At 45.6% G+C, this 26311-nt stretch overlaps 1 long non-coding RNA gene across 2 annotated transcripts; it reads right to left on the reverse strand.

Moving 5' to 3' along the window:
• Nucleotides 1–9793: 9793 nt before the first annotated feature.
• On the reverse strand, nucleotides 9794–22882 carry LOC123168698 (uncharacterized). 2 transcript variants are annotated; one of them, XR_006484472.1, is made up of 8 exons: nucleotides 22422–22882; nucleotides 22239–22325; nucleotides 21864–21949; nucleotides 21676–21761; nucleotides 21484–21573; nucleotides 21295–21381; nucleotides 10383–10478; nucleotides 9794–10212 (listed from the first exon to the last, which is right to left on the reverse strand). It is a non-coding gene; the product is annotated as an uncharacterized lncRNA (long non-coding RNA). The 2 variants fall into 2 exon arrangements; XR_006484473.1 differs by lacking the exons at nucleotides 9794–10212; nucleotides 10383–10478 and adding an exon at nucleotides 18739–19348.
• Between the last annotated feature and the right edge of the window lie 3429 nt (nucleotides 22883–26311).

Consider the following 26311-nt stretch of genomic DNA (forward strand, 5'->3'; position numbering starts at 1 on the left):
CTACGTTATCGAGGAGGTCTATCGTTCCGGTGCCATAAAAATCAACAACTTCGAAGGCACCAATCCGAAGGTGTTGAACGGTCAAAGAATCAAACATTATATCTCAGGTAATCCTATAAATGTTGAAACCAATATTATTGAAACCGTAACCCCGGAGGAATACATAAGGGACACTTTTCGGAACATTTCAGACTCCGAAAAGGAATAGGTATGTGGTACGGTAAGTAAACCGACTCCAAAACAATTTTTATGGCAATATTTCTCCGTTTTGGAATATTTAGAAAAATGAAAAAATAAGACGCGGTCCGGGAAGGACACGAGGGCTCCATGAGGGTGGAGGGCCCTACCCTACTGGGCGCGCGCCCCTACCTCGTGGGCACCTCGTGCTCTCTGCGGACTCCGTTTTATTGCACAATAGGTATTTTGATCGGTAAAAAATCATTATATAATCTCCCGAAGGTTTTGACTCCCGTATCATGCAATTATCCTCCGTTCTTGTTTCGAGCTGTTTTCTGTCAGGGTTGTCAAGGCCAGGCATCATGTCGACCCACTCCTCCAACAATGGTGACAACGATGCTTGGCTAATGAAGATAGAGCTGAAGAGGGAAGAACCCATGGAGATCAACAAGGATGAAGGGATCAAGAAGGCCACGGAGGATCAAGCTCCGGCAGCAGAAGACATCCTTCAACTTGATCATAATCTTCTTACCCCAACTGAGATCGAAGCTTTCAAGATGATTGAGTTAGCTCGTATACAGAACAAGTATCTCACACGTGAAAATATTTTGTTGAAGGAGCATATCGTTGCACTCAAGGGCATTATCCGCAAGCTGGAGGACCTCTTACGTTCGATATGGGACTATCCATCATCACCTCCACCTTCCTCACCAGCAAAGGAGATATAATCACATGGGTATGGGCACTCCCCTTGGCAACTGCCAAGCTTGGGGGAGATGCCCCGGTATCGTATCACCATCACACTCCTATCTTTACCGTTTTTCTTAGTTTGATCCCATTAGTAGTATTTTGATCTAGTAGAATAAAGTTTATGGCATGATCTAGTTTTGAGTTTTGCTTTATGATCCCTCTATGTAATCGAGTCTGTGAGCTATATAATAAAGATTAGTGTAGTCAAGGGCTTGATTATCTTGCTATGATCTTGAGTGAATAAAAGGGAAGAGAAAAAGGATAAAAAGAAACAAAGAGATCATATTGAACTTATGGAGAGTAATGACTTCACATAGAAAGAGTATGATGATTAAAAAAATTTGAGAGTTGACAAGCATAGCTTTGGTCATCATTGCAATTAATAGGAAGTAATAGGAAAGAGAGGTTTCACATATAAATATACTATCTTGGACATCTTTTATGATTGGGAGCACTCATTAAAATATGACATGCTAAAGAGTTGATGTTGGACAAGGAAGACAACGTAATGGGTTATGTTTTCTTATATCTGAGATAAAGTATATTGTCATGGATCATCCAACATGTTGAGCTTGCCTTTCCCCCTCATGCTAGCCAAATTCTTTGCACCAAGTAGAGATACTACTTGTGCTTCCAAAAACCCTTAAACCAGTTTTGCCATGAGAGTCCACCATATCTACCTATGGATTGAGTAAGATCCTTCAAGTAAGTTGTCATCAGTGAAAGCAATAAAAATTGCTCTCTAAATATGTATGATTGATTGGTGTGGAGGAAATAAGCTTTATACGATCTTGTGATGTGGAAGAAATAAAGCGACAGACTGCATAATAAAGGTTCATATCACAAGGGGCAATATAAAGTGACGTTCTTTCGCATTAAGATTTTGTGCATCCAACCATAAAAGCGCATGGCAACCTCTGCTTCCCTCTGCGAAGGGCCTATCTTTTATTATTATCTTCTACCTTATGCAAGAGTCATGGTGATCTTCACCTTTCCCTTTTACATTTTATCCTTTGGCAAGCACAAGGTGTTGGAAAGATCCTGATAGATATATCTAATTGGATGTAAGTCAGCATGAGTTATTATTGTTGACATTACCCTTGAGGTAAAAGGTTGGGAGGCGAAACTATAAGCCCCTATCTTTCTCTGTGTCCGATTAAAACTCCGTAACCACAAGTATTGTGTGAGTGTTAGCAATTATGAAAGACTAAATGATAGTTGAGTATGTGGACTTGCTATAAAGCTCTGACATAGACTCTTTCTGATGTTATGATAAATTGCAATTGCTTCAATGACTGAGATTATAGTTTGTTAGTTCTCAATAAAGTTTCTGATTCATACTTTTGCATTGTGAATAGGTTATTACTTGAGCATAAGAAATCATATGACAATATACATATATGTTGCTGTTATGAGAATAATCATGATGCCCTCATGTCCGTATTTTATTTTATCGACACCTCTACCTCTAAACATGTGGACATATTAATCGTTATCGGCTTCCGCTTGAGGACAAGCGAGGTCTAAGCTTGGGGGAATCGATACGTCCATTTTGCATCGTGCTTTTATATCAATATTTATTGCATTATGGGCTGTTATTACACGTTATGTCACAATACTTATGCCGATTCTCTCTTATTTTACAAGGTTTACATGAGGAGGGAGAATGCCGGCAGCTGGAATTCTGGGCTGGAAAAGGAGCAAATATTAGAGACCTATTCTGCACAACTCCAAAAGTCCTGAAACTCCACGAAAGTTATTTTTGGAAAATAAAAAATATTGAGCGGAAGAAGTACGTCAGAGGGGGCCCCACCTGGCCACAAGGGTGGGGGCGCGCCCTACCCCCCCCCCCAAGGGCGCGCCCCCTGCCTCGTGGGCCCCCTGTTGGCTCTCCGGTGGCCATCTTCTGCTATATGAAGTCTTTCGTCAAGGGAAAAATCATAAGCAACCTTTCGGGACGAGACTCCGCCGCCACGAGGCGGAACCTTGGCGGAACCAATCTAGGGCTCCGGCAGAGCTGTTCTGCCGGGGACACTTCCCTCCGGGAGGGGGAAATCATCGCCATCGTCATCACCAACGCTCCTCTCACCGGGAGAGGGCAATCTCCATCAACATCTTCACCAGCACCATCTCCTCTCAAAACCCTAGTTCATCTCTTGTATCCAATTCTTGTCTCCAAGTCCGGGATTGGTACTAGTAGGTTGGTAGTAGTGTTGATTACTCCTTGTAGTTGATGCTAGTTGGTTTATTTGGTGGAAGATCATATGTTCAGATCCTATATGCATATTAATACCCCTCTGATTATGAACATGAATATGCCTTGTGAGTAGTTACGTTTGTTCCTGAGGACATGGGAGAAGTCTTGCTATTAGTAGTCATGTGAATTTGGTATTCGTTCGATATTTTGATGAGATGTATGTTGTCTATCCTCTAGTGGTGTTATGTGAACGTTGACTACATAACACTTCACCATTATTTGGGCCTAGAGGAAGGCATTGGGAAGTAATAAGTAGATGATGGGTTGCTAGAGTGACAGAAGCTTAAACCCTAGTTTATGCGTTGCTTCGTAAGGGGCTGATTTGGATCCATATGTTTCATGCTATGGTTAGGTTTACCTTAATACTTTTGTTGTAGTTGCGGATGCTTGCAATAGAGGTTAATCATAAGTGGGATGCTTGTTCAAGTAAGAAAAGCACCCAAGCACCGGTCCACCCACATATCAAATTATCAAAGTACCGAACGCGAATCATATGAACGTGATGAAAACTAGCTTGACGATAATTCCCATGTGTCCTCGGGAGCGCTTTTCCTTATATAAGAGTTTGTCCAGGCTTGTCCTTTGCTACAAAAAGGATTGGGCCACCTTGCTGCACTTTATTTACTTTTGTTACTTGTTGCTCGTTACAAATTATCCTATCACAAAACTATCTGTTACCACTTATTTCAGTACTTGCAGAGAATACCTTGCTGAAAACCGCTTATCATTTCCTTCTGCTCCTCGTTGGGTTCGACACTCTAACTTATCGAAAGGACTACGATAGATCCCCTATACTTGTGGGTCATCACTGGACTAGCAGTTTCGCCTCCGTCGATCGCCACACACATCCATGAAATTCGTACCGTGTGTGCATAATTATGCACTCAAAATAGCTTGGGCATCAGCGGAGGCACAATACGGACAAGCCCATAGTACGGTTCGACCCTATATGGCCTTCCCCTTTTCTTTAATTATTTTTTCTCTTTTACCACTGGTGAATTAAAACCTATTCATCCTACGGACTTACAAGGACTCTTTTCGAGCCCGGTTTTGTATAAATAGCCCAAGACCATTCCTCTCAAGGAATCTCTCTCTCCAAGGCGAAAGCGGCGCAGACGTGCGGCAGGAGGTCCAAAGGATTTTGTAGACCAAAACTTTATTCAAGAACCTGTATAGAGCTTTTTCTCTTCTTCTTAGACCCCCGGCATGTAAAATGGCCTTGGTGATTATGGTGCCCTCTGTAAGATCACGTTTTGACATATCAATCAGATTCCAGTGAAAACAATTTTTATTCGGTATCGCCTTTATTCATAGACTGTATTTCGTCTCCTCAGTTGTCTCACTCACACACCTTGGCACAAAGTGCCAGGGGCTCTATATGGCCGCACATGTGTTGCCAAACAAAAGCCAGAATAGCTTTATAGCACAATTCGGCGTCCCGAGCTTGGCATTATATGCATCGGCATCGAATCATGTCTTTGGTCAATAGTTGGGTTCCCCGGCTCCTGTGTTTGCTACCTGACGTTCCGTTTGTTCGGCCAGCGTAGTAAAGGGAGAACTACTGCGATTGTGTTTCTGGTTCGTCCAGTCAAGCACCTCAGTAGAGAAAGCCGAAAACTGACTGTCATGATGCGGCGAGAGCTAGTCAGCCACTCGGCGACTTATTAAATCTTTAGCGATTGTTTCCGTATTACACGAAGGACTGTTTTTCCGGTCACATACGTAACGCATCCGCATCCGGATAGCCGCGTACATACCAGGGACTATCTTCTAGCCCCATCGTCAAACTCCTATGGCTAAGTGAGAGTGGTAAAGCCACATAGTCCGATTGCCTGGTTCGCCACACTGACACCTCCTTCACGGACCAAGACGTTGGGTCAAGTGTGATCATGTGCTATTCTGAACACCCCCCGTAGTATCTACGTGGGGGCTGAAGCCGACGACTGGAAAACTCTCAGGAATACAAAAACGCCGCACGGGAGGGAAGAACTTTCAGACAATGGCACAAATCTATCACAAAGCCTTAATATATAATGAAACCATCCGGGCAGTTCGGGTACATTCATTCGAACATAATGTCCTTTGAGCATTGACCCTCTCGAAAGCGGGCGCCCTCGAGGACGTCTTCTAAGTAGCGCTCCGGCGTGCGGTGGTCCTTGCCTCCGGGAGGGCCCTCAACTGCAATATCGGCGGCCTTCATCTTCGCCTAGTGCATCTTGACGCGGGCGAAGGCCATCCGTGCACCTTCTATGCACATTGACCGCTTGATTGCGTCGATTCAGGGCACTGCATTGACAAGTCGCCGCACCAGGCCGAAATAGCTGCTCGGAATGGGTTCGGCTGGCCATAGCCGAACTATGACGTCCTTCATGGCCGCTTCGGACATCTTATGCAGCTCGGCCCACTGCGCCATTTGGACGTTTAGCAGCGCCGAGCGCTCCTACGCCGCGAGCTGTGACCAGAATAGCTTCTCCATCGCATGTCCCTCCTGAGCCTGGAAGAATTGCGCGGCGTCGGCGGCACTCTTCGAAAGATCCACAAAAGCGTCTGGAGAAATCCATAGTCGATTAAGCAAGGCATATCTCTGATCGCCAAACTTAGTCTGTAAAAGAAAGGGCTTACCAGCCGCTATCTGTCCGGCCTGCCGGATCTCCTCGCGAGCCGCTCTGGATTCGGACCACGCGTCTTTGGCCTCCTAAAGGGCTTTGGCGAGTTCGGCTGCATTGTCTTTATTCTCCTTCTCGAGGGACTCGCACTTGCGGGCGGCGTCCTTGAGCTCTTGCTCTACTGCAGATATCTGCTCCTCGAACTGGCGCTGTGTGGCCTATTCGGCCTTCAAATCTGCAGCCGCCTTATCAGCGGCCGCATTGCTCACCCTGGCCTGCTCCTCGGCCCGGGCAAGTTCACCCGTGAGGGTCTCGACCTCGGCAGCGCCATCTGCAATTATGCACATAACAGTGTCTAAGTTTCAACCTAGTGTTCGCACATTCATATAGGCACAAACGGTATGTTCAAAACATACCTTGCGCCTCGTCAAGCCGCTTGTTAATGAGGACAATGTCCTCATCGGCCTGCTTTAGTTAGGAAACCTCCGTGGCCTGGGCAGTTGCCACTAATAGTGAAGCCTGTTTTTTCAATCAAATAAGTATGTTACTTCCTACGGATATCTATAGATCCTCGGTTCGCCCTTCTTCATGGGCCGACCAGAGTCTCAGGGGCTACTATCTATATACAGGCGTATTGTTCATATGGAAAGCGGCTAAAGACATTACATCGCATACCTCGAAGCCTGTTAGTAGGCTCGTGAAGGCTTCATTCAGCCCACTTTTAGCATACTGAATCTTCTCAACCACCGTACCCATCAAGGTACGGTGCTCCTCCAAGACGGACACACTTTGCAGTACATCCATCAGAGTGTCCAGCGCCTCCGGATTCATGGAGGTTGCCGTAGGAATAGGCGCTCCCCCCTCCCTTGAAGGGGGCCGCTCATCCGACTCCGGATCCATCTCCGGAGCGGTATTCGGCTGGGGGCCGAACAACCCAGGACCCCCATCCCCGGTCTTCACGGGGGTCGCGCCCCCCGTGTCCCCAACGGCCGAGGTATTACCCTCTAGCGCCGTATTGTTGGTCCCCTGCACCTCTCAACGATCTGGAGAAATCCTCTGGGATGACACCTCGATGTCATACGCCCTAAGGGGCGAGGAAACTTGTGGAGGCGTCTCGCTCTCCATCATCTCTGGCAGCAAATCCCCTGACGAGGAGGATTGTTGAGGGAGATCGCGGGCCGGACTGAAACACATGATTTAATGTTATTCCCACAATTCGTAAAGGAGTGGATGTATGTAGAGCATCCTCAGGTACTTACGATTCGGCAAGGGGCTTGGTCCGGGGGCGGGGCTTGGGCATATCCTCGGCGCTCGAATCCGAGTCATCCGAAAGGGATAACTTTCCCCTCTTGGGTGCCCAAGCCTCCGGGTCTACGGAGGCCGCCCTCTTTTTCCCTTTGAGAGGAGGGTTGTCTTCTTCCTCCTCCTCCTCGTCCTCGTTTTCATCTCCCTCGTGAGAGGAGGGAGCCTCGGTCCCTCCGGACATAGCGTCCGAGGTGCCTTCGTGGTGGAGGCCACTTTCTGCCTCCTTGTTCTTCTTCTTCTTGTCCTTCTTTACCGGCACTTGGTATGGCGCCGGGACCAGCATCCTCATTAGGAGAGGATCGGCTAAGTCTTTGGGAAGGGGGGCCGAACACTTGATCCGCTCCGCCTTCTTTGTCCATACCTGTTTAAAGGGTGGAATTGTTAGTGTATCCCCTTGGATTAACGAACCAAGCTATAGGCGGAAGCTTAGCCCTTATCGAGGGGGTGGTTGCAGTCAAGGCCAATGTCTTCGGACGTCTCCGGCCATGACTTTTGAGATTTAAAGAGCAATTTCCAGATCTCTTTGTGCGTCATGCCGAAGAATCATTGCAGAGTTCGCGGTCCTTCCGGATTAAACTCCCACAAACGGAGAGGCCGTCGCTGGCAGGGAAGAGTTCGGCGGATGAGCATCACCTGAACCACATCAGTGAGGCAGGTGTTCTTCTCTATGATACTTTTGATGCACTTTTGCAGCATCAGCACCTCATCGGTCGATCCCCAGTCTGGACCCTTGTTGGTCCATGACGCGAGTCGTAGAGGGGGTCCGGATCTGAATGCAGGAGTGGCCGCCCACTTGGTACCACGGGGTTCAGTGATATAGAACCACTCCTGCTGCTATGTCTTGACGGCGTCCACAAAGGCCCTTTTAGGCTAGATAGCATGAGGAAGCTTGCTCACCATGGCCCCGCCGCAATCCGCGTGCTCCCTATCGACCACCTTCGGCTTCACGTTGAAGACCTTGAGCCATAGGCCGAAGTGTGGGGGGATGCGGAGAAATGCCTTGCACATGACGATGAACGCCGAGATGTGGAGGAAGGAGTTCGGGGCTAGATCGTGAAAATCTGGCCCATAATAGAACATGAGGCCATGAACAAAGGGGTGAAGGGGAAACCCTAACCCACGGAGGAAGTGAGGGATGAACATGACCCTCTCGCCAGGCTCTAGAGTAGGGATGACTTGCCCCTTAGCCGGGATCCTGTGTCGATTTCCGCGGTTAAGTACCTCGCCTCCCGGAGTCCCTGGATATCCTTCTTCGTCACGGAAGAGGCCACCCACTTGCCCTGAGAGCCGAATTCGGACATGGTCGGAGAACGTGGTGGCAATGGAGAAAGATTGAGACTTGGGCGCTGGAGCTCAAAGATGGGAGGACTAAGGAGGGAGAAGGCGTGGGGTAAAATACGGGTCCTTATCCCTTTATAAAGGCGACGAATATCAAGCGACCTCGCGCAAGCCTTAAAATTTTCCTATTCCCAAGGGGTCGGGTGGATGGCACGGTTGGATTACCCAAGCCCTCATTGATGAAAATCCCGCAATAAGGGGACACGATATCTGCCTTGACAAGACGTGTCACTGGAAGTTGCGTCTCGAAATGCGAAACGGGAGGTTGAAAAACGATTCGAAATAATGAAGTGGCCAGACATAATGTCTCACCGAAAAAGCTGTCAGAAGACATGACCCATTTTTGTTTAAGTATTTTGCCCTTGTGATTCAGGGTTGTGACTATTGTACAGAGTCGGATATAGTTCTTTTGGTCAAACTACTTTGAAGTGTTCGGAGGAGGAACCCGCCTTGTAATGCCGAAGACGATCTGCGCGTCGGACACATCATCATTGAAGCCTGGTTCAGGGGCTACTAAGGGAGTCATGGATTATGAGGTCCTCGGGTGTTCGGGCTATGTGACATGGGTCGGACTGGTGGGCCGGGAAGATACGGAATAGAAGGCTTCCCCCTGAGTCCGGATGGGACTCTCCTTGACGTGGAAGGCAAGCTTGGCGTTCGGATATGAAGATTCCTTTCTATGTAAACCGACTCTGTACAACCCTAGCCCCCTCCGGTGTCTATATAAACCGGGGGGTTTAGTCCTTAGAGCCAATCATAATCATACAGGCTAGACATCTAGGGTTTAGCCATTACGATCTCGGGGTAGATCAACTCCTGTAACCCCTATACACATCAAAGTCAATCAAGTAGGAAGTAGGGTATTACCTCTATTAAGAGGGCCCGAACCTGGGTAAACAACGTGTCCCCTGCCTCGTGTTACCTATGATCCTTAGACGCACAGTTCGGGACCCCCTACCCGAGATCTGCCAGTTTTGACACCGACAACGACTTGGTCCTCTTTTTTTCTTCCAAACAAATCTCACTTCGTACGTACAACCCTACCTCGCGCTTCGGCCTGGCACTAGCGGAGAAAAGCCTAGCTATGGCGTGCCAAAAACAGCCTTGGTGGCGTGGACACCCGACTCCACCAATATGGCGCCAGTGTTAAAATTTAGCGCTGGCGTTGGCACCTACGGCATCAGTATTTTGGACGGTAATGGCGTGGCCTGTTTTCCACGCCAGCAATATTAGTCATCAATTATGACGTTCCATGTTTTACCGACGCTAGTATTTTTATTTTCAAATTTGAAATAAAAGCTCTACATCAGTGATTTCAGCCACAATGATAGCATAATCTAGTTTCAGAATAGTCACTAAATCAACTATATATAAATAGTCCCAATGACAGCATTTAAGTTCAACAATGCACTTGTTGATATAGTTCAACAAAGTAGGCAAAGTAGCACACATATGAATGTACAAGTTCAAATAAATAGAGGTGATAATAACATGATATATATCTTCCATGCAAGCCAACTAGCTTACTACGACTTTTCGGCGGGCGGAGTCAGGGTCATAGTCCGGAGTAAGTGCACCATCATCGCTGTCAGCAGGCTTGTTGTAGACCATGATCTCGTCACGATCGTAGTTGAGGTAGAACGTGGCTCTCTCCCCATCTTCCATCTCGTAAGCATCTGCAAGGGCTTTCCAACCAGGGCAACCGAAGTAGGTGTGGTTTGCATCGTTGGTGACAAGACAATTGAATTTTTGGGTCGTCAGCATCTTCATGAGGGTGCACTGAAATGTGATGGTGGCATCAACTAGAACTTTAAAGTTCTCTAAGAAGTCACGCCTTGCCCCGCAAGGGATGACCTTAGCAAAATTGAAAGAAAGAAGTAGCTAGCTAGTTACACAATTGTCTTGTCATGCATGAAACTCAATCAAAACATGTTCAAACTAAAACATACCATCCTAGTGAGGAAGTCGTTCGGCAGATCTATGAAGAACTTCTTATCCCTTTGGCATCTCACCGAACCATAGGTCTCACATGGGGCATCCATTTACTGCTTTCATGCATGAAGTTGAGAAAAATAAGCATACATAAGATGCACATAAATATAATGCAACATAATAAGCAGTTAGTACGAACTAGCGCTATCCGCCCACTAGTTATTAACACATACGTACGTAATTGTAATAAAACAGTTCTACAAACCATGCGTAGTTCAAACATAAAACATGCATAAAGTTAAACAGTTCATATGAAATAGGTAGCGCGCTAAGCTAGTGGCCAGAGGGACCGGCCTCATGGTCGTGCCTAGTCGACCTACGACGACACCCCTGTTGACCCTCCTCCTCACGCTCCAAGGCATCCCAGTCCATTTGATCCTCCTTTGCGCTCTTCCTGGCTGCATACTGAAGTAACATCATCTTGTTGGCCTCCACGAGTTTGTCATCTCTCGCAAGCTCGCTCACCAATGGGTCGAAGAACTGCATCTTGGCCTCTTTACTCTCCTTATCCTCAACCCTAGTGCATATCCTCATGTCCTCGGGCGCGAGGAACAGCGCGAACTCACGACACTCAGGGAAGTTCAGATTCCCCTTCCTAAAAGAACTCTACTGCCATGGCATCATAAGCGCGCGCCGCTAACTCCGGGGTGTCCCAATGGCCAAGTTCATGGACGACATTGTCCTTCCTAATGGTGGCATAGTACTTATTTCCCTTGTGTCGCACACCACGAAACTTCAAGGCCATCTGTGATGATGCATATACATATATAACTAAACAAGTTAGTAAAAATGGGCATATTAACGAGAAATACAATAGTCTACAACTACACACTATACATTCTTTCACCACAAGTACACTACTAGAAATACAATAAAATTACACTATCTAAAATCATAGTCTACAAGTACACTACATTATTTCACCACAAGTACACTACTAGAAATTTAATAAAATTATACTATCTAAAATCATAGTCTACAACTACACTATATTATTTCACCACAAGTACACTACTAGAAATTTAATAAAATTACACTACCTAAAATCATAGTCTACAACTATGCTAAAATTTTACACTACTCGTATACACAAAATTCTATTTTTTTCTACACTACTATTACACTACACTAAGTAGAACTCACCCGCCGCGGTGGTAGACAGCGAGGAGGCGTTGCGGGCGACGGGGCCGGGGGCGGTGGCAGGGGTGGATGCGGAGGCGACGGCGGCAGGGACGGGGGCGGTGGCCGGGGTGGATGCGGAGGCGACGACGACGGGGGCGGGGACTTCGGCGGTGGAGGCGGGGGCGACGGCGACGGGGGCTTCGGCGGTGGAGGCAGATGCGACGGGGACTTCAGTGGTGGAGGCGAAGGCGGTGGAAGCAGCGGAGGCAAGGGCGACCGGGGAGGGGGCGGCTATTTAATGGGGATCGCCGGTTGTGGGTTGGGGGACTTAATTTAATCAATATCTCCTGCGAGGGGCGGCGGGGTAATTGCTGGCGTTGGCCTACGCGGCCAACACCATTGCTATCTTATTGTTTAGTTTATTAATATAGATGTTTAGTCTATTGTTTTATTGTTTTATTTTCCTATTGTTTATTATATTGTTATTTTTACTAATTATTTTTACTAATTATTTTATTTTCCTATTGTTTATTATTTTATTGTTTTATTTTCCAACATCGATCGTTCTCATTAATCTAGCATAGATACATAATAGTTGAAGGATTAAAATAATAACACATATATATAACTTCTAGTACTACACACTCTTGATCTAGACTAAGAACATCATCAGTGTAATGATTCCCATGAGAAAAAAAGCTGGCACCGATCTAGCAGGGAGAACGAGGCCAAGCATAACACCACCTAAAAGGGAATACTGAAGCATCTTGAATTTTTGGATTTGGCCGCGCATCACATTAGTCTTCAGCTGCATCTCATCTAACTGTTGCCTTAGTTCACCAATGGAGTACTAGAACAACTCGCTCACGTACTTCTGCACGAGATCAACCCATATCCATGTGTAGCAATATTTTGTCCCTAACACCTATGGATCACAATATACACACACATATATTAATGATTGCGAATTGTGCAAATTAGCAGAATATCGAGGTATTTTCTGTCATATTACGTACCTTTCCACGATTACCGCAGTTGTAGAACTCTTGCTCTGTATTACTTTGTGTGTGCGACATATGCTTATCAGCAGGTCGTCCACAACCGCTAAAAAGCAACACAGGTGCCCTCGCTCGATTCCTGGCAGCTTCGGCGCCGGTGGCATAGCTGCCGAATCGTCGAAGGGACGTCCCGCTGCAGCGGGATAGTTCGCCAGACAGGGCTGGCTGCATTGGCCGTGGAGAGCGCATGTCATGGCCAACCGGGCGAGATGAGAGCTCAGCCAAGGCGGCGGAGTCCCAAACTTGTGAGCCACGCTGACGTGGGCTCGAACTGGCGGCTCGTGCCGATTCGGCAAGCTCCGGTGGGTCCATTGTTACCAAAGCAGCTAACTAAGAGGGAGTAGAATTTTGTAGAGAATGGAAGTGAATGTGATAAGAAGGGCCAACACACATATATATATATAGGCACAACTTAGTGTTGGCGTTCCGGGCAAAGACACGACACCACAATGTAAAGTATCTAGGGCGTGTTTATAAATCAAACGACAGCAATATGCTGCAACTGGTCACGACAACTGGGCCCACATAGTAGTGGCGCAGGATGTATTGCCAGCGTCAGCAATAGCAGCTTATAGCTGGTGTACCAATTTGGCATGCGCCAGCACTATTTGGAAAAAATAGTGCTCGTGTTGATGAGAAATGGCGTGCCACAAACGGAACTTGTGGCTAGCCATTTTTCCACTAGTGTGGTGCGGCTAGCCCCACCTGGGCCAGCTTGCCAGATGGGCTGCTTGCCCGGACCGCTGCTCTACAGCGCCAGCCAAACATGGGCGTTGCCTGCCCTGCACTAGCGCCCTGTCTGACCTCCGCGTGGCCTGCCAAGCTACGCACGCCAGCCGCCTGTACTGGGTCTGCCGCCGGAATTCCCTATTGGACGCACGTTGCGTCAAAGTGTCGACTTTTCGCACAGAGACCTGGTGTTCGAGCGATGACTTGGGCCGGCCCATTAAAGCGTTGCCGCGATTCCAGTTTTGGGAACATTCTAGAGTTTCCCAGCCGCTTTTTCTGGTTTTGGGAACCTTCTAGAAGGTTCACCGAACCGGTTTTTTGTTTCTTTTTTATCTTTCTTTTTTCTTTTTAGTTTTTCTGTTTATTCTTCTTTCTTTTCTTTTCCTTTTGTTGTTTCTTTCTTATTTTTGTTTATTTTTCATTTCTTCCATTTTTTTCTTTTTCAAGTTCATATTTGTTTTTATAATTTAATTTTTTTAGATTTTGAAAAATGTTCACCTTTTAAAATATATTCACAAATTCAAAAAATGTACATGACTTTCAAAACATGTTCATGTATTTCAAAATTTGTTCAGAAATTAACAAAATGTTCATATTTCAAAAAAACTTCTGGAACTGTAAAAAATGTTTGCGGTTGCAAAATTTGGTCCAAAATTTCAAATATGTTCGTGTTTGAAAATTTGTTCAGGAATTTTTAAAAATGTTCGTCGTTTCAATTTTTTGTTAGATATTTCATGAAGTTCAAAAAATGTACAGTACTTTCGAAAAATGTTCATGTATTCCAAAATTTATTCACAAATTTAGAAAATGATCATATTTCAAAAAAACTTCTGGAATTGCAAAAAATTGTTTGCGGTTGCAAAATTTTGTCTGAAATTTTAGAAATGTGCGCGTTTGAAAACTTGTTCAGGAATTTTTGAAAATGTTCGTGGTTTCAATTTTTTGTTAGATATTCCATGAAGTTCCATTTTCAACTTTTTGTTCAAAAATTCAAAAAGTGTTCAAGATTTCCATTTTTTGTAATTTCATGAAATGTTCCATTTTTTAAGTCTTTGTTTAAAAATTGAAGAGAAAATGCGTTTAAAATTTTGTTCAGAATTTCATAATTTGTTCATTAATTCAAAGAATGGTTCACGTTTTTCAAAAACATTTTCCGTGATTTCAAATTTTTTGTTCGTATATGCAAAAAAATGTTCCCGTCTACGAAAATTTGTTCAGAAATTCAAAAAATGTTCGCACTTTTTCAAAATATACACCTTCAGAAAAAATGTGCACTTTTTTAAGATGTTCCCCTCTACAGTAACTAATTCTGATTCAATAAGTAGACATGTTCGGTTGTACGGGTGTGCTAAGTTATTTCAGATGCGCGATGTTCTATTGCAAGCAATGCTTGTCAGTTGGAGTGGCTGGGAGCACGCGTTCGTAAGTCGTTGGTCGCTTGTTCGAGCCCTGCCATCGCGCATGCCTCTCCTTTTGCTTTCTTTTCCTTACAAACGGTACAGCGCAATGGGCCGGCCCAGTCAGGCTACTTCCTTGTGCGTGGCAACGCCAGTTTTGATGCAAAGAGCATCCAATAGGTGCTCCCTTTGCCGCCGCCCGTACGCTACCGATCCGATCTCGACGGAAGTCGAACGTATCGAGGATTTCCGCTGTACGCTGCACTGACGACGTCTTTAGATCACTTCCGTCCGCTGCGACCACGTCGACAATAATCATGACATCGAATCTCCTCCTCTAGACGAACGCCTCACACCTAGCTTTGATACCACTTGTTAGAATAAAACTGAGGCGTTATCAAGGACCAAGCAATCACACCAACACGACATCGAGATTTGTTAACGAGTTTCGGCGATATGGCTACATCTCGGGGCCTGACTATGGGCGCTCCTCCCTGTGACACCGACACAATACCGTACACCGGACGCCGCACACGCCGCCGTCCCCTGTTGGTTCGGTTCGGTTCTCTCTGCGTGTGCATGTGCATGCTTTCTCCCTTAATTTTCTGACGATGATTGGCTCCGTGAGTGTGCGTGTCGACATGCAGGGGTGGAGGGCGTGGCCGTGGAGGCGGACAAGGGATCCATGACTATCGTCGGCCGCTTCGACGCCAAGAAGCTTAGGGACCGCGTCGCCTCGAAGACCAGGAAGAAGGTCTAGCTCGTCGGCGGCAAAGACAACAAGGGTGGCGGTGGTGGGGACAAGAACAAGTGCGCCGACGGCGAGGGCAAGCAGGTGCCGGACAAGAAAGGAGGAGGAGAAGGAGCAGGACGACAAGTGCGGCGGCAATGTCGGGAAGGGCAAGGACGGCAAGGACAACAAGAAGCCAGCCATGTTTTGTCCTTGAATCCTATCTATTCTCTTCAGTCTACTCGCATCATGTCCCGCTCCCATCTGTTGCAGTGTTTTGCTGATGAGATTGCTCTGCTCGACTAATCGTTCGATTTGGTTCATGGCAGCCGGTGATCGTCACGGTGGTGCTCACCGCCGGCCTCCACTGCGTCGGCTGCATGCACCACATCCGCTGCAAGCTCTTCAAGATCAAAGGTATCCGCAGCTCCTCCTCCACTTGCCTCGTCCTACATGCACGCTAGGTTCTCGACTGAATTCCCCGTCCGTGCGCATTCACATCGCCGAGCACGCAAACTCCACGGAGGGGGTCCGACCTGCTCCAGGGCGCGTTCGGCTCCCTCGTCTCGGCCACAGCTTCACCTGCCCGCTCGAGACCGGCTCCTCCTCCACGGCCGTTGCTGGGGCCGCGTGGTAGCGCCGTGCATGCAGCCTTCGCCAACGCCTCTGTTCTCGTCACTCGCCGCGGGGGGCTCCCAAGCGTGCGGCATGGTGTCTGCTTGGTGCTCTGCTCCAGCTCGGGCGCGGGCGTGCTCCCATAGTGCGACCTCGACCCCCACAGGCTCGCCGTCGGCGACTCACACGCGTGCGGGCTCCGCACCGCGACCACACCGCAGTGTGCTAGAGCCGAGGACACCCTTTTATTTGTCCCACTCCAGCAGCCAGCTGACAGGTGGGCCTTTGTGTGCAGGGATTTTTTGCAAAATGCGATGCCACGTTGTGCACAGTCATCGCCGCGTGGCGATTGACCAGTCAACCATATGCCAGTCAACAAAAAAGGTACACAAAATCGTACATGGGACCGTCCTTTAACAAGTTTAGCGACCATATTTCGGGTATTTTGATGTATATACAAGTACTAAAGTGGGTTCCAGCACAAGTTTAGGAACCGCAGGTGAAATTTTCTCATCCATATTACGCTGAAGAAAAAGGCTAATCCACTGCCTGAAAATAAAACTAATTTACAGTAGAATATACTACTCACCTTGGCGACATATTTTTATAGAAGAAACAACTTGAGTCCGAGACTTGAACCTAGGTGGGCTCACTGCACACCCGCACAGCTTACTAACAGAGCGACATTATGTTTTTCAAACATAGTTATAATAACTTGGAAATTCATCAGGGTTTCTCCACACATACAGAACTTGGAAATTCAGCAGGGTTTCAACAACATAACAAACTTGGTTCCAGCAGGAGTTTTAGCAATTCCTTCGAATCAGCTTCAACGCCTTTAGAAATCCAACATGACGCTACCCAACTCCCAAAATCAGACAAAACCTAAAGCGGAGAAAGGGGGATTCTTCCTCGGCAGAAAGCCCTGAACAGCATCGCGGGTCACAGCCCACTGCCTATTTCCCTCTCGCCGGCTTCATTCCAGAACAGAAGATCGTGAGGAATTTCAATTACTTACCATTTTTGTCCCCTCCGGCGCGAGAACAAGGAGGGGTTCGCAGCAGGCCGCCGCCGCGCCGCGCAGCACCTCGACCTGCCTCCGAGGCGCTGGGGGCGTCGTCGACGGAGTAGCCGGGGTTTGACGGCGATGAGCCCGATCTCGCGCCCCGCCTCCTCTTTTGCTGCGCTGCGCGTCGTGGTCTCTGCTGCGCTCTGGCTTTTGCTTTTATGATCAGCGGGTGGCAGAGAGGAGGGAGGAGGCGGCGAGGGCGAGGAGGGAACTCGGGTTTTTGGGGAGAGATGGAAAAGACTATGACTGTATGCCGTTTCTGGAAACTGACGAGACGACGCGTTTCAATCGCTGGACATTCACACTAGTGGGTGAGTGGGTGGGTGGGCAACAAATTTTGTTTTTCTCATGTATACGTATATACGAAGCAAAATGAGTGAATCTATATTCTAAAATATGTTTATATATATCCATATGTGGTAGTCAATTTAAAATCTCTAAAAAGACTTATATTTAGGAACGGTGGAGGTAGATTCATCCTTATCAAAACACGCATGCACAACTTACTCGTATGAGCACCTAATTATCGGGAACGTCACCTTCCACCTAACGCAAATCACCGGAAGGTTTGGAATAAATCCATGAAAATGAAAGCACCACTCTCAAGTCTGAGACTTGAACTCTGTTGGACAGAGGATATTATTGTTCTCCTAATTATCCAACCACACATTGGTTCGCGAAACAAATTTTGTTGGACAACAACATATCATTATTCGCGAACCAACCTGTGGTTGGATGGTTAGGTGGACAGTGGTATCCCTAGCCCATCAGGGTTCAAGTCCTAATGCTCGCTTCAGGATTTTCGGCGATACGTGTTCAATATGAGGAGACGTTCCCGTCGACTACGAGGCGTCTATGATGACTTCGTAAAATCTCAAGATGATATGCCGGCTTAGTCTCTCAGAGGTGCTCAAAAGGATAGGGTGTGCATGTATGCATTCATAGAGGTAAGTGTATGAGCGTATATATGAGCGCTTGTGTTGATGTTAAAAAACATTTCATTCTTTGTGAACCAACATGTGGTTGGATGATTAGAGGTACATTGGTATCTCCAGCCCATCAAGGTACAAGTCTTGGTGCTCGCATTATTCCTGAATTTATTTTAGGATTTCCGGCGATGCGCTTTCAGTCGGAGAAGACGTTCGCATCGACGACTAGGAGCCTACGATGACTTCGTAAATCTCAAGATGATATGCCAGCTCAGTCTCTCAAGCTGCTCATAGGGGTAGGATGTGCGTGTGTGCGCTCATAGGGGTGAGTGTATGCGCGTGTATATGAGCGCTTGTGTCTGTACTGATATTTAAAAAAATGTTTCATTCTTCTTTACCATAATAATAATAATACACTTTTAATATTTACATCAGCAAATATTCATGAAATCGTGATTGCTTTGAAATTAGGCAGAATATTAATTGCCCGCATATATTAGGTAGGATATTATATACGCATTAATTGTATGACTAGCCCTCATGTTGATACTTGGTATAATATTAATTGGGCGTTGAACACGTCAAACGCTCACCATTGGGGCAAGGACGAGACTTGCCTGCTCCCCGCGCGTGCGCCCATCCATGCTCCCGCATACGTGGCTTGATTTGATTGGAACAAAATAAGGCCCGGCCTCACCCCCTTAAAATCAGGGGGGAGATGATTAGATTAGAAAGGAAAAAGGAAAAAAGACAGCCGTAGGATGAGGTGGGAGCACGGATGGGAGCATGGGGAGGGAGCAAGCAAGCCGGATCCTTGGGGCAATCTAGGTCGTTGATTGAACTGGTTTGATGGTCAAGATTGATTTGATACGTCCTTTTGGGTCTTTTATATTGGTATATCTCAACTACTTCAAAAGAACGTAAGATTTTCATTTCACCTCTTTTTCATCCAATTTTTTTATATACATCTCACTCTTTTCTTCTCCTCTTTGATTTTTCCCTCCCATTTGTGATTTTTATCCTATCAATTCTCCCTAAAAATAGAATCAATTGTTCCATGTTTTATTAACTTACCATAAGAAAAACATATTCTGTTTGGTAAGCCATTAAATTCTTAGCAAATAAGTACTTAACAATAAAATATCTATCTTCTCTACTTACTTAAAAAGAACGTAAGGTTCTCATTTCACCTCTTTTTCGTTCAACTTTCCTTATATACGTCCCACTCTTTCCTTCTCCTCTTTGATTTTTTCCTCCCATCTCTGATTTTTCTCCTATCCATCATCCATAAAATAGAATCAATTGTCTCATGTTTTATTAACTTATCATAATAAAAACATATTATGTTTGGTAAGTCATTAAATTCTTAGCAAATAAGTGCTTAACAACAAAATGGCAGGTAAATCATGACGATTGCATAAAAAAATTCCTAGTAACTAGGCCAAAGATGATTGACTTCATACCATTGGTGGATTGCTTGGAAAGAAGGACAGCAAGTTCCTCCTTCCTCAATCAGGGTGAAAGATTGCAGTTTCTAAACTACGCTTTGTCCTCTATGCCCATATTCCATCTTGGCAGTTTGTTAGTCCCCCCTAGAATTTTAACAACTGGAGAGAATCCAGAGACAATGTCTATGGAGAAAGCATAGAGATGAGCCCTCTCCATCTTTAGCAGCATGGGACCTGATCTGTAGGCCTAAAAGCAAGGGGGGGTTAGGGATTTTGAACTTGGGGGTCTAGAATATTGCTCTGTTGCTCAAGCATATGCATAAGTTTTTGAGCAAGATGGATCTGCCATGGGTATCTCTTGTTTGGAATACATATTATCATGGGAGGGTACCAGAGGGTACTGCCAGTTGTGGATCTTTTTGGTGGAAAGATATATGCAAAATGCTGGATCATTTCAGAAACACAACTGGGGTGCAAATTAACTCCGGAGATTCAGTTCTGTTTTGTTCTGACAGATGGAAGCTTGGTGATTCTGTGACAACCTTGCAATCAAGGTTTCCAAGGCAATTTTCTTATGTGTAAGATCCATGGATAACTGTAGCTGAAGCCTTTCAAGCACATGATATCTCAGAGATGTTTCATTTACCTTTGTCTGAACAGGCATATCATGAATATATGGCAATTCAGGCAATGATAACCACTCACAACAGAGATTTGGATGCAAATGATATATGGTACTGGCAGGGGACATGCAATGCTTTTAAACCTAAGATATTCTATTCCTTCATGCATTCTACCTTGTCATTTAATCCTCTACTGCTATGGATCTAGAAATCATCATGCACAATGAAAATAAAAGTGTTTGCTTCGATGTTGATCATGGACAGGCTTATCACTAAAGATATGGATATGAGGCATTGGCATATGGATGATGGGGTTAATTGTGTTCTTTGTCCTCTGCTGACAAGGGAAACCAGAGGCCATCTTATCTTCCACTATAATTTTAGTGTGAGAGTCTGGAATTATCTTCAAATCTGTTGGCCACAAGGAGATGATATGAGCAACATTGTGCTGCAAGCTAAACGAGATTTTGCAAAACCTTTCTTCACTGAGGTGGTTTTTATTTCCTACTGGAACATCTGGATAGTCAACAATGCTAAGGTGTTCAGTCATGAAAGGCCTAGCTTTAATAAATGGAGAAGTGCTTTCATCCATGATATTACTCTCATGCAGCATAGAATCAAACATGTCTTTAGAGATGAGTTATTGAGATGGATTTCTTTTCTGCCTCCTTAAGGTATTGTCTTGTAGTTCACTAGTTTTTCAGTTCTCTAGTTTTTTACTTTACCACTTTGATTACCTCTTGTAATCCATGTAATTTGTAACTCTTTTTGGCAATAAAGTTAAAGTGTTGTGGGGGGGGGGGGTTCCCTACAGTTTACAGTCAAAAAATAATAACAATCTGAATTAGAAGCTAGTAACAATAGCCTGAATTTTTCAGTGAATCCCAAGTGAGGTGGTTGTTGTGTTGGATAGATGTGCCCTTGATTGGATACTTCATAGAAATTCATCAGCATAGACACATAATTCAAAAGATCACCTTGGTATAATTCTAGTCGAATATCTTAACACACTTACTGCACTTGAACAATAAGATTTTCACAGAAGCCTGGAAAATAGGCATTTAGTTCTAATACGATCCTTAGAAAAAAACAAATATGGTATCAACATAAAACTTTTATGCTCCTACTAAATAAATTGCTTTCCCTTACCTTTGACTTTAGACATCGTATTCTCCGTTCCAAAAGTGGCATCTCAAAGCACTTACTACACTTGAACAATGCGATTTTCACGAAAGCCTGTAAAATAGGGATTTAGTTCTTATATGCTCCCTAGAAAAAGCAAAAATGGTATCAACAAAAAACCTTTATGCTCCTACTGAATAAATTACTTTTCCTTACCTTTGAATTTAGACCTCTTCTTCTCCGTTCCAAAAGTGGTATCTTAACACACTTACTGTACTTGAACAATAATGAGATTTTCGCAGAAGCCTGGAAAATAGGCATTTAGTTCTAATATTCTCCCTAGGAAAAACAAAAATGATATCAACAGAAACCTTTTATGCACCTAATGAACAAATTATTTTTCTTTACCTTTGATTCTAGATTTCTTCTTCTCCGCTCCAAAAGTGGCATCATAATGGACTTACTACACTTGAACAATGATATTTTCACGGAACCTATAAAATAGGAATTTAGTTCTAATACGCTCCCTAGAAACGACGAAAATGATATCAACAGAAACCTTTTATGCTCGTACTGAATAAATTACTTTTCCTAACCTTTGATTTTAGATCCGTCTTCTCCGTTCCAAAAGTGGAGTCTTAACGCACTTAGTGCACTTGAACAATAAGATTTTCGTAGAAGCCTGGAAAATAGGCATTTAGTTCTAGTATGCTCCCTAGGAAAAACAAAAATGATATCAACAGAAACCTTTATGCTCCTAGTGAATAAATTACTTTTTCTATGTTTTATTTTAGACCTCGTGTTCTCCGTTCCAAAAGTGGCATCTTAACGCACTTATTGCACTTGAACAATGAGATTTTCACAGAAGCCTCGAAAATAGGCATTTAGTTCTAATATGCTCCCTAGAAAAAACAAATATGGTATCAAGACAAACCTTTTATGCTCCTAATGAGTAAATTACTTTTCCTTACCTTGGATTTTAGACCTCGTCTTCTCCGTTTCAAACGTGGCATCTTAACGCGCTTACTGCACTTGAATAATGAGATTTCCGCAGAATCCTGGGTAACATGCATTTAGTTCTAATTTGCTCCCTATAAAAAAGGGTATGAGTAGAAACCTTTTTTGCTCCTAGTGAATAAATTAATTTTCCTTACCTTTCACTTTGGATCTCGTCGTCTTAGTTCGAGATGTAAATGGAGCATGGCCTAATAGTTGGGCAGCGACTGTGGTTCGTCGGCAATACGCGAATGGTGTAGCGCGTAGGTGCCTTGGAATACCACAGATCTGAACTAAGAGGAAAACATAGATGATGGATCATAATTATGAGGGCAAACATATCAAGAGAGTGGCGGTGGCAGAAGTGGGTGGAGGAGAAGATAGTTAGATCTAGAGAATGTTCGTGGTTGCGGTGGAGGAGAAGATTGTTTGGTCTAAAGAGTGGTGGTGGCGGCGAAGGGTGGAGGAGAAGATTGTTAGGTCTAAAGAGTGGTGGTGGCGGTGAAGGGTGGAGGAGAAGATGGTTAGATCTAGAGAATATTGGTGGTTGAGGTTGGAGGAGAAGATAATTAGGTCTCGAGAGTGGTGGCGGCGGTGGGCGGGGGAGAAAATAGTTAGGTCTAATGTTGATGGTTGTGTCATGTGGGGCGAGGTGGCTTTATAGCTGTGCGGTTTGGGACTAGGAGCGCGGCTGCGATCCGTGTGATGCGGGGTGCGGGGCATCGAGTGAGAGATGGGTGGCGGGGAATGGGAAAAAGGGTTGCGCGGATACATGACATGGCGTGGGAGGTGTGTTTCATTTTTTATGGTGAGGCGGGGTGCGGCGATGCGAGGAGGACGTTCATCTTGGGTAGGTGGATGGGAGGTAGGACCAAATGGTTTTTGGATGGATTGTGTTTGTGCACGGCGTTGCTCGGCGCCACAAATTTTCGGATGGATTTCTGGTTGGTGGGCCCGTGAGGTGTGTGCCTGTGATGAGACTAGTGCGAAGGTGTAAACTTGGGTTATTGCTAGAACAATTTGGAAAGCATATTTCTATATCTTTCCATGGTCAATTGATATCACTGCGTTTCTTTCAAGTATTGTATAACACACCTCAACAAAAAGGCTACTCCATCTGTTCAATTGATATTGGGGTGTTTCGCAACTAGCGGCTGATAGACCTCAAACGGATCTATAATTTTTGTTGTTCTATGATGTTATATTTGTTGGAAATATGCCCTAGAGGCAATAATAAAATGGTTATTATTATATTTCCTTGTTCATGATAATTGTCTATTGTTCATGCTATAATTGTGTTATCCGGAAATCGTAATACATGTGTGAATACATAGACCACAACATGTCCCTAGTGAGCCTCTAGTTGACTAGCTCGTTGATCAACAGATAGTCATGGTTTCCTGACTATGGGCATTGGATGTCACTGATAACGGGATCACATCATTAGGAGAACGATGTGATGGACAAGACCCAATCCTAAGCATAGCACAAGATCGTGTAGTTCGTTTGCTAGAGCTTTTCCAAATGTCAAGTATCATTTTCTTAGACCATGAGATTGTGCAACTCCCGGATACCATAGGAGTGCTTTGGGTGTGCCAAACGTCACAACGTAACTGGGTGGCTATAAAGGTGCACTATGGGTATCTCCGAAAGTGTCTGTTGGGTTGGCACGAATCGAGACTGGGATTTGTCACTCCGTATGACGGAGAGGTATCTCTGGGCCCACTCAGTAATGCATCATCATAATGAGCTCAATGTGACCAAGTGTTTGGTCACGGGATCATGCATTACGATACGAGTAAAGTGACTTGCCGGTAACGAGATTGAACAAGGTATTGGGATACCGACGATCGAATCTCGGGCAAGTAACGTACCGATTGACAAAGGGAATTGTATATGGGATTTGTCATGGAATTGTCACGTCAGATGTCCTCATGCAAGGACTTAGTCGTGGAGCCATCGCAGCTAGGAAGCTTAAAGGGGTTAAACGGGACAAGGAACACGAGGGTTATACTGGTTCGGCCCCTTACGGTGAAGGTAAAAGCCTACGTCCAGTTGAGGTGGTATTGATTAGGGTTTCGACGACCAAGAGCTAAACCGTCCTGCCTGGTTATCGATTTGGTCTTACTTGTCCCTAAACCGCCGTCGGGTCGTCCCTTTATATACAGAGGTCGACGCCCAGCGGCTCTCAGAGTCCCGACCGGCTCATAACAGTGTCCGGCTCGTTCATTCATCAGCCGTGCCTTATAAATAGGCCCGACGCTTATGTCTTCGTCATCTTCCTCCTCTCGCTACTGTACTGCCGCTCGAGCTCCACCGCCGTCGCCGCGGATCTCCTCGTCTTCACTGACTCCGGCCGCTGCATCAACCTGACTTGACCAGAAAAACGCGACGGATCTCTGCAGTAACTCTGCATCTGTAAGTTTTTCCCTCCCTGTTCCTCAGATCCGCATTAGTGATCTTAGAGTTTGTCGGTGTTCATCGCCGTTCGTCACGAACACTTGATAGATTCCACCTTTAACACTTTTTCCTGATCTTTAGACAGTATAAAACTGCTGCGGTAACTGTTTCGCACCCGTTTCCGAATGCACATAGATCCCTTTCCATTGCACAGAGGCCCCGTTCGAGCCTATGAACTTCATCTGTGTCAGCTTCTAGGTCTAGAAATTTTTTCTTTATAGTCGATCGTTTGATCCAGAATAATTACTGCAATCTGTGAAACTTGTTTGTGCCACACTTAGTCAAAAATTGCATCTGTGAGCTATGGCGGCTCATATATCCGGCTTAAAGAGGCCATGCACTGTGAAATTTCCGGCTCATTTATGATAGAGTTTTAAAAAACTTGAATTACTCACGATGCCCACAGCGGCTTAGATAACCCGACACAATTAACCATATGTCATTAGGCCCCTTCATAAGCCGCCATCTTGAATGCTGAACTGTAAACTTCTTCCGGCTTATAGTTGAACCGGACATTTCTTTTTGTCATAGGCTTTCATCTTCCACAATGCCGCCCAAGGCTCCCAAGGCACCCATCACGTGCAACTGGATGAGATCCAACGTTACTGATGAGACCTTAGCTGATTTCGTGAAGACGGGTTACCTGCCAAAAAAGGAGGTCATGTCCTATTGTGCCCCTGACCCGTCCGAAGAAAGACCTCAACCAAGAGACGGAGAGGTTGTGATATTTTCTGATCACATGAGCCGGGGCTTCGCACCTCCCGGCTCAAAATTCTTTAGAGATGTTCTGAACTTCTTCGACCTGCGGCCGCAAGACATAGGACCCAATTCCGTGTCAAATATTTGCAACTTTCAAGTATTCTGCGAAGTATATCTTGGAGAAGAGCCCAGCCTACTGCTCTTTAGGGAGCTGTTTTATCTGAACCGCCAGAATGAGTGTGCCAACGGGCGTAGCTTGGAACTTGGCGGAATCTCCATTCAACGACGGAGAGATTGCCTCTTTCCTTATGCTGAGCCGCCAAGCCACCCAAAGGACTGGAACCAGACATGGTTCTACTGCCAGGATACTCCTCCGGCTGATGAGAACCCTCTGCCCGGCTTTCATGCCTTGCGTCTGGAGCCAAATCACCCCCTGCCAGACAAACTATCTCAAGCTGAGCATCAACCCCTGATCCCCACCATCAACAAGATTAAGGCTCTCCTGGGAAATGGCCTCAACGGCGTTGATCTGGTCCAGGTCTAGATTTCTTGGCGGGTGATCCCCTTGAGCCGCCGCCCCGGCTTAATGTGTGATTACACGGGCCGGAAGGATGATCCTCTGCGGCACAGCCCCAACGACCTACCTGGGGACGTTGTTGACGACACGACCAAGTCCCTTTTGAACGAGAGCTTAGCAGACTGCGGGAGGATCGGCTTAAGCCCCTTCTGCCAAGCTAACCCGGCTCCGGCGGTAAGCCACTGACCTGAACACCTTGTTTTCCCTTTTAATAGTTTTCATCTGAAACTTAAGAAATCTTTGTTGTATTTTTCAAGCTAATGATAAGTTCTGGAAGGTCAAATATGATCATGAGGCGGCTAAAAAAGCCAG

Source organism: Triticum aestivum, chromosome 7D (assembly GCF_018294505.1).
Source record: "Triticum aestivum cultivar Chinese Spring chromosome 7D, IWGSC CS RefSeq v2.1, whole genome shotgun sequence".
NCBI classification, from domain to species: Eukaryota; Viridiplantae; Streptophyta; class Magnoliopsida; order Poales; family Poaceae; genus Triticum; species Triticum aestivum.